Genomic DNA, 8,186 nt, shown 5'->3' with positions numbered 1-8,186 from the left:
TCCTTTGTGAAATAGGACCTCATGAGTATCAGCTCTAGTCTGAATAAGCTATAGTTTGCCATGCCTATTTAGACATTGAAAATTGAATAGTTTTTCATTGCACATGACATCCGATCCGATATTTGGATTGGTTATTTTAGCTCAGATTCCAGCTTCTTCTCCTTCCCTAATAGACTGGAACCAATCTTAGAATTTCATTTACTGTTGGGCAGAGACAGATCACTATTTTGAGAAATTCAAAGCTTATAAAATGTGGAAAGGGAGCTTCTTTTAGAGCAAGAATACATAATTTTAAATACAAATTTAGTTTAGGAGCCCAAGCAAATGAGGGGATTGACCCAAGGCTTAAGCTACATTAGCTTCATGGTAAATATGCATCTGTGAATTAACAGGGTAATTAATGGTGCTCATATATTTCTCTCCTAGAGAAGTGTATCAAACAAAAAATACAGTTTATTCAGCCAAAATAACTTTTAAGCCTTTACTTTGAAATATGTAGACTTGCAGGAAAGTTACAAAAATAGTACAGCTAGTTCTTACATACAATTCACTCAGTTTCCTCCAATGTTAATATCTTACATAGCATGATATAATTATTAAAAATAAGTTAACTTGTTACAGTACTATTAACTAAACTATATACTTGATTATTCAGTTTTCACCAGTTTCCCCACTAAGGTCTTTTTTCTCTTTCAAGAGTCAAACCAGAATGGCGCAGTGCAGTTCATTATGCTGTCTTCTTAGTCTTTCAACCTATGGTAATTCCATAGTCTTTCCTTATCTTTTGTAACATTGACACTTTCGAAGAGTACTATGCAATTATTTTGTGGAACGTGTCTCAATTTGTTTTGTTTTTTTCTGATATTTTCTAATGACTGGGTTGAAGGTTTGCACTTTTAGCAAAAATATTATGTGATATACCTTTCTTCTCAGTACATCATATTAAGAGGTACATGATGTTGATTTGTCTTATTACTAGTAATGTTAATATTGGCCCCTTTGGTTAAGATAGTGTCTTCTGAGTTTCTCCATGATAAAGTTAATAATTTTTTTCCTTCAAAATATTGAATATCTGCAAATATTCCATTTCTCTTTAAACTTTTCCCACTAAATTTAGCGTTCATTTGTGAATTATTTTATTAGAACTGCTCTGTAGTAATAATGGTGGTTTGCTGTTTTCTTTGTTCCTTCTGCATTTATTAGTTGGAATTCTCTGTAAGACAGCAGTAATACTAAAGATGAGATACACTATTTATTTGTTCAATTACCTATTATACTACTCAGGGCTATTTATTTTCTTTTCTAGATTATAATTTAGTATTATTATCCATTCAGTTTCTCAAATTATTCTAGCTTTGGTTATTGGCAGCTCTTTCAGTCTGGCCTCTGTGTTAAAAACAATTTTTGAAATAATTTATCTCTTGTGTTTTTTTAAGCACCTTGAAGAAGATACTTCACAATAAAATTTCTTAAACTTTATGTTCCCTACTATTCAATGTCTCTACGTATAATAGCTACACCTACACCTAAATCCTCAAGCTTATGCCAATCCTTATCGCTCCTCCTGTACCAGTGTGCTGCCTGTAGTCCTTCTGTGTACTTGACTTTCCATTACAAAAGCCCAAGAATAGTCCCTCCTAGGAACCCTGGAACATGTGAAGAATGGAGAAGACTGGCCAGGCAAGCATTTTCTTTAGCTGCCAGACAAATGTGGAAAGAATGACTAATTTTACTCCGCCCATATACACATACCGGACCTATGACTAAGTCCTTAACAAACTTATCTTTAGCTTGCACCATTTACCTTATCGTCTATTTTAGAAATGAAGAAATTGAATTTAAGTGACTTGTCCAAAGTAGAACTGCCAGTAAGTGATCTCCATGGTGACATGTTGCAGAGTTGGGCCAAGACTACTTTAGCTGTGTGAGTTGTAAAGAATGACTGTACTTGAAAAGACAGGAATTAGGGGAGAGGAATTATCAATGAGCTACAGGATGGGCAATTTCACGAAAATAAATAAGAAATGATTATAAAGAGATTTCCCCAGTGTCCCAAGTTCAGTATCATCAGACTTGTTCATTCAATAAGAGGTTTTGTGAGGACATACTTGGGGGCATAAAAGCACAAAATGAATATGGAGATTTTTAAAAGTTAAGCAAAGCAATTCGTAAAACTATCTTCACTTGTGAGGGAAATGTTCATGTATTTCTACTTCTAAGTAGAACTGAAAGTTTGACAGATTTTGTTTTAGATCACTTTGAATGTTCTGTCACAGAAGGAGTCTGGGCTGGTGGGCCAGGGATACCTAAAGCTTCTTGAAACAGTGATAATGATGGAAGTTAAGTCCTTGATTTTTGAGATCCCTCACTCCAGATTTCACACAATGATGAATCACCTCATAATCTGTTTCTTTCAAAAGGTATGATTACAATTGTCCTACCCTTCATTACTTTACATTATCATGATTTATTTGAAAATGTTGTGAATATACAGTGATTTATGCTTATTTTTCATAATGGTTTTTGAGGCAAACCTAAATATATATATATATATATATATATATATATATATATATATATATATATACACACACACACACACACACACACACACACATATAAACATATAAAGTATATAAACATATGATGTATGTTTATATTTTATGGCATAAAATATTCAAATCTCCTTTCAATGTCCATCATATGTATATGGCTTGTCAAGAGTGGATGGTATTGACTCTTATTTCCATAGGCTATCAACTTAGGAAGGTAGAAAATATTTAATTTTCATGAAGAGGCTGTCAAAGTTCAGAGAAAATATTACAGAAATGAAGAAGAACAAGGATATGCAATGATGCTGTGTCATATAAAATTCACAAGAGAAAAGTCTGAGGCATAACATACCACATCATACAGTATACACAGATGATGCCTATATGTGTGCTAACTCTGTTATAGATTATAGAATGGGGAAAGATAATCTCTGTCTTCCTTGGCTCCCTAGAATTGCAGCTTCTCCATAGAATTGTATCACTTTCTAAAGTCTAGAGCCAGTTTTCAGAAGACTGTGATTTAAACTGGATTAAATCTGTGAGGGATTTATGTAAGAAAAGCATTTAAAATCCATCTTAGGAACGAGATAAAGACTTGGACATTTTGAAGTGATTGTGTGGACGTAAAGAGCAAGTAAGATTTTCAGGCAGAGGGAATGACTTAAAAAGTGAAAGTCTGGGACATATAAAAGGAGTAGAGGGTAGTATTAATGCAAAGTAAGTTTGGGAAAGTGGGATGTAATGAGATGACCAAACTTGGAATTTGCGTTTTAGTCTATGAGAAGAAAAAAAGTCAAAGAAGTGTTTTGTTTGTTTCTTTGTTTGTTTTTTGTTTTTTGGGGTTTTGTTTCTTTGTTTTATTTTGTTTTGTTTTTTGAGAGAGAGAGCGTGAGAGATGGTTGGATAGTTTTACTTTGTATAGTCTGAAATTTCCTCCTTGAGTTATTTATAATTTTGGAATGAGTTGGGTTTGTTTGTTTTGTTTGTTTTTGTATAGCATAAGAACATGATCAGAAGTATACTGTGAAAATTTGAATCTGATGTTGAGATGTTTGGAAAGGAAATATATTACAAGCAGGAAGAACAGGTAGGAAGTTAGTCTAGATAGAAGATAATAAATATTGTATTTGAAATGTTAAAATATGGAGTGGGTAAGATGGATGAGAAAAGTATCACTAAGTTAAAATCTGCAGGGATGATCTGCTTGTGAATTATTAATTTGTTTTTATTTTAAAGAAACTAGTAAAGTTATTTTTATATTAATAAGAAAAATTGAATCTATCAAGACTTAAGATTTAATTTAGTTTTTACAAATCATTTTAAATGCATATTTAAGAAATATATTTTATAAATGGATAAAAATCTATCATTCATTAAGAAGATACTAAAATTGACTTGTACAACCCATATTGATATTTTAATTCTGAATCTCTCACACATGATAGTTCCTCTGTATTATCGATTTGCCATTTTAGCATGTATTTGAATACCACATTTTACTGAAACATTAGTTATATCACTAAACTTAATTTAATTTTAATATTTGTGTATCATATCTATAATTATGTAGTAAGTAATTCATTCGGGATTGGAAAGAAATAATTTTTACATTTTTATTTTCCTTATGGCATCTAGAATAGTTGGTTAGCCATAGCAGATGAATTTGTGTGTGCTTATTTTTTAACAGATTGCATTAAAGATTGAGTTAATATGGGTAAGTAAGAAACTGTCAGTGTAATAGATGTAGCAGCAGCAAAATATTGGGTATTTTTCTTTTTGAAATTGTCCCAAACTTTATGAACATTGATGTTGGTAAAAATGAAGGTTTATTTCAAAAGAAATATTTATTCTCTCTTTTTTAGGGTAGAGATTGTAAATTGTATTACATTTATCATGAAATATAATTGGCAAGTTTCAGAAACAACATAATAATTTGGTATTAGTGTATACTGTTAAAAGATCACCAGAATGGGGCGCCTGGGTGGCTTGGTCGGTTAAGCGTCTGACTTCGGCTCAGGTCATGATCTCACAGTCCGTGAGTTCGAGACCCGCGTCGGGCTCTGTGCTGACAGCTCAGAGCCTGGAGCCTGTTTCAGATTCTGTGTCTCCCTCTCTCTCTGCCCCTCCCCTGTTCATGCTCTGTCTCTCTCTGTCTCAAAAAATAAAAAAAAAATTAAAAAAAAAAAGTTAAAAAAAAATTTTAAAAAGAAAAATAAAATAAAAAAAAATAAAAGATCACCAGAATGTCTAATTAACATCCCTCATCATACAAATCTATCAATTATTTTTTCCTTGTGAAGGGTGCCTTTTAAGATTTACTCTCTAATTCTATTTTTTTTGAAAGAGAATTTATGAGGGAAACTTGAAGTATTATATTTCCATTTTTGAGTTTAATCATGTGGATCAAGAGTGATGAGTCATGGCAGGTCAAATAGAAGTCTATAACATTTTGAAACTCCTAACAGTAAAGTGAGTTTTCTAAGATTTCTGCAGGATAATGTTAGATTCCAGGATCAAACTTCCCAACATTAAGAAGCTAAAACAATATGATATCATTAAAATTCGAGAATATTGCTACTAAACTTTTTACATGTATATATATGTATATACACACACACACACAAACACACATGTGTACACACACACATTCTTTAAATACACACACACATGCACATGCACACACACCTTCCTATCTCCTTGCTCTGGAGACACAAAACAACATAGATCTTATATTTTAGATGGGAGAACTTTATTAAAACACTTGGTTTGAAAGAGTTGTGGGAGAAACCTCCTTGGGTACATAGTAATGTCTCAAAATCATTTCTTCATGAAAAGTGTATATATACATTCCATTCTTAGAAGAAGAAAACGAATTTTATGTTGTTGTTCCCTCTTCTCTATCGGTAGCATTCATTGAATAGTATCAGCACAAGAACCTGCCCTCAAAATGATTTTGTAGTTAGCCATTATCAATCTGACCTTCAAAATATTGTTAGGAAGTGTTCTTGGCTTCTGTTTACATATTAAACACACTTAATAAATATTAAACACTGTATAAGCAAAACTACTCCCTTACAGACCTGGAACAAAGGAAAACTTTATTCCAAGGATTTACCATATACAAAAATTGTATGACGTACTGTTGGATTTGTGTATACAAGTTGTTATTCTTAAAGAGCTTCCAAAGTGGCAGAGATAAAGCACGTATATAAATCACTGTGAAGGTAGCACATGCTAATATATGAGTAGGTCATATAGTTAGAACTGATAATAAATGTTGTAACATTTTAAAGAAGGAAAACATCAACTCTAGTTGGGCTTATCAAAAGCCTTACAAAAACTAGGAGTCAGAAAAAATAGGGCATCAAAGTCTGTAGGATTTAGAAAGTTAAATACTAGGACATTGGGAACTAAGGGCTGAGAGAATAATAAGGCTGTCACAAATATGGAAAAATCCAATAGAATTTGGAGTCTTAGAGAAACTGGGCCTGCTTGTGCCGCATTCCAAACATTGACAGATTTAGGTTTTGAATAATTACTTTGGGCCTGAACTATACCTGGTGCCACACTTCACAATTAAAATTTGATCTTGATGATCAACCTCACTTTTTATTTCTGGTGTACATCCCTGGTTTGTCTCACCAGCTTGATGCCCTATTCAGTCCCCTCCATTTTTGACCTGGGCTCCTTTTTCTTTATCTACCTTAGAATACTTGGAACTACTTCTCCTTCTGCTTAGTGTCCTACTGCCCTGTGGCAACCTCATACACATGATAGAATGGCATATATCATATTCAAGTAATGCTAAATTGATTCACTTGTTGGGAAGAGAAAATTTGTATGGTTTTGTATTGAGGAAAAAAGTTTCAAAAGTTAAGGAAAAACACCAGAGAAGACCAAGTCCTATAGATTTCAATCAATAGGTCAAAATTACTTCATTTTTTTGTCATTTTTTACAAACTATACTATATTTTACTTATGTTTCCTTTAAATTGACTCATTTGAAGATTTTCCATTTACCTTAAGCAACATTATGCATATAATCATTGATTGAAGTAATAATTAAACTTCTTATCCTCACAAAAATATTAAAATTATTGTCTCCTCTTAAAACCAATGTTGTGTGTTTCATTCTTTGTTAAATACTGTTACAATTAATGAACAGATATTAAAGCTTTAGCCAGAGTATTTTAGCAAGATGGATGTATATAGGATGATTAGAGGTAGGAAAATAGAAGATTAAGGTAAATATAGAATCATGATTTAAAATAGACCTACATTAGAGTATTCGTTGAGGGAATAAAGAGAAGGAAATAATATATGAGATGTGATAGGAAGCTGATAGGTATTACTGATAATTTGAATTGGTTGGCAAATTTAAAGTGTTAAAGTAATGTTAAATTTTGAGTCTTGGTGTCTGGAAAAAATGGTAGTACAATCAATACAAATGGAACTATCTGGAGGAAGCACTGGTTTGTGAGAATAGATATTATTTTAGTTTGGGAGTCATTAAACTAAGGATCTGGTAGACAGGAGTAGAGCTCCTGGTTAATGTTGATATGGGTGTTGGTTGTTTAGTGATGATAGATACTAATCATAGCAGTAGGTGACATCCCTGAGGGGGAGAGTATGTTGAAAAGAAATAGCAGATGACTGAAGAGAGAACCTTAAATGGAGGTCTCTATCCATTATTGTGTGGAAGGAAGAACAAAAGGCAGCAATAGCAACAGAGAAGCAATGATCAGTCATGCAAGGGAAGAATCAATATAGTGTGCTATTATGCACACTGAGGAAGAATATCATCTAAAAATGGAGTAGTGGCTAAAAATTAAACACCTTATGTTTTGTGAGCATTTGAGAATGTACAGAATGCTTTTGAACAAAGTGGGCATCAGGATGGGAAGGAAAGGTATCTGGTCGTAATGTAAAGACTTGATCAAACACCGAATGTAGGACAGCTGGTAACAGGTAAAGATACTGATAAAGATATCTGAGAGCAAATGGCCTGATAAAAGGGCTATGTTTTAGCCATAGAAGAATGGATAGTGGGATAGGATGCAGCTCGGGAGGACATCCAGTAATGGGGATGTAATCAGGGTGGGATGCTATCTTGGTGTAGGAATAGCATTATAGATTCAGTAACCAATTTTAGTGTACAAGATTGAGCTTTGGTCAAAGGAACAAGGCTGAATTACAGCTCTTAAAATTAAAAAATAAGGGCAAGATTATCAGCAAGTTTGACTTAATACCCTTAGGATCCTGAACCAGGACTTTTTTTCCACCCACTAAAGAGATTTCCCCAGAAGTTGGAACAGGATTTAAAAGATAGGTAAGAATCACATGACTTTACATAGGGAATAAGATTCTGCATAAGCTGGAGGCACAATAGATTCATTTTTTTGTTTTATCCTCATAACAGCTTCAAGGTATATAGTTAGTGTCAGAACCAGAAATAAAAACTACATTTTAAAATTCTTTTTGCAGTGCTCACATGAGCAGAGTGAGGTCAAGGAAAGTGAAAGAGACAATTCATTAATGGTGGTAATTCCTGTTGAGGGTTTCAGGGGGAAAAGATTCATGGGAGTCCAACAGGAAACAGCACAGAAGTTCAGAGAGGTGAGGGTGTGAGGGTAC

Source organism: Panthera tigris, chromosome A3, assembly GCF_018350195.1.
Source record: "Panthera tigris isolate Pti1 chromosome A3, P.tigris_Pti1_mat1.1, whole genome shotgun sequence".
Lineage (NCBI taxonomy): Eukaryota > Metazoa > Chordata > Mammalia > Carnivora > Felidae > Panthera > Panthera tigris.
This window is presented reverse-complemented; position numbering follows the sequence as displayed.